The sequence below is a fragment of the Bison bison genome, unplaced genomic scaffold (assembly GCF_000754665.1).
Source record: "Bison bison bison isolate TAMUID 2011002044 unplaced genomic scaffold, Bison_UMD1.0 scf7180017864364, whole genome shotgun sequence".
Lineage (NCBI taxonomy): Eukaryota > Metazoa > Chordata > Mammalia > Artiodactyla > Bovidae > Bison > Bison bison.
The window spans coordinates 3229182-3230563 of NW_011494936.1; positions in this window are offsets into that span (position 1 = coordinate 3229182).

Here is a 1382-nt window from a genome sequence, read left to right on the forward strand (position 1 = left end):
TGGGAGGGGCGGGGGGCGGGGAGGAGGGCCGAAGGGCCTGAGGTCTTAACTGCGCATGTGTAATCCCTAGGTTTTCCTTGCCTCTGAGAAGAGCCTCAGGGGAGGCCACACCCACCGCTACGTGGAGCGGGAGGAGGAGCGGCTGGGGGGGAAGAGCGGACTGGGGCTGCCTCACCTGATCCAGCGCCTGAAGCGCTTTGCGGCCATTTTGGTCACTGGTAGCGGCGCAAGTGCTGACCGTTTCTGCACTGTCCCAGAAAATAAGGACTCTGAGGTGCGTCCAGGTTTTCCAATTGAGAGACTTTCTGGTTTTAATAAGTCCCGCCAAGGTTTAACACTTTGCGCAGTACCCCAGATGAAATTTTCGACCGCCCTATTCAGGCCTTCTTTGTCCGATTGCATGATGGCATCAAAGTCCCATCTTCCGCCAGTCCTCCCAGAGAGGCCAGTCCGGAGCTGCTCCAGAGAGCGCTCCGATTGGCTCTTACACTACTCTAATACGTAATTCAGATTTGGAGGGTGACCGATCTCCCCTACTAGGAAGCGCAGAGTTCTAGTTACAAATAGAAATAGATAGCACTGTCCACCTATAAGCATCAAAGAGAAAATTGCTGTAATTCCATTAAAACGGAATTATAAAATTTGTTCATTGCAACCTGATCGTTTAATCATCAGATACTTACTGAGTATAATCTCAGTAAATTTACTGAGTTTAATCATCAGATACTGTCTTCTAACTCTAAACCTTTTATAGATTTTCTCTAAAACGCAAGAAGACACGTTCTGGTGCCTTTATTGTGTGTGTGTGTGTGTGTGTGTGTGTGTGTGTGTGTGTAGAAGAAAATATTTTTTCTTCAGATAGGAAACGGAAGATTTTATTGTGGCTTCAATCACAATATAAATTGTTTATTCCTCTACCGTCCAACCTTCACTAGATCAATGGTCCTTAAACTTTAGTTTGCGTTAGAACCATAGACAGAACCTATTACAATGCAGTATCAAAAGTCCCACTCCCAGAAATTCTGATTCCGTTTAGGATGGAACTTGATTGATTGCATTTTAAACAAGCCCCATTGGTGATTCTGCTACTATACACCCTGTTTATTTTGAGAATCACTTTACTACCTTTGAGCTCCTATAGAACACAAAATGTGTCATAACTTACCTTTCATCCACACCTGGAACCCACAACCTGACACAGAGTAATGGCTCTATTAATATTTGACACCAAATAAATCTCACACAGTAATAAAAAATTAAGTAGTCAAATACAAGTCATTTGTGTATAATTCTCTAAGAAATACACCAAACACTAACTGTGAAAAGTGAAAGTTGCTCAGTCCTGTCTGACTCTTTGCAACCCCATATAGTCTAGGCCAGAA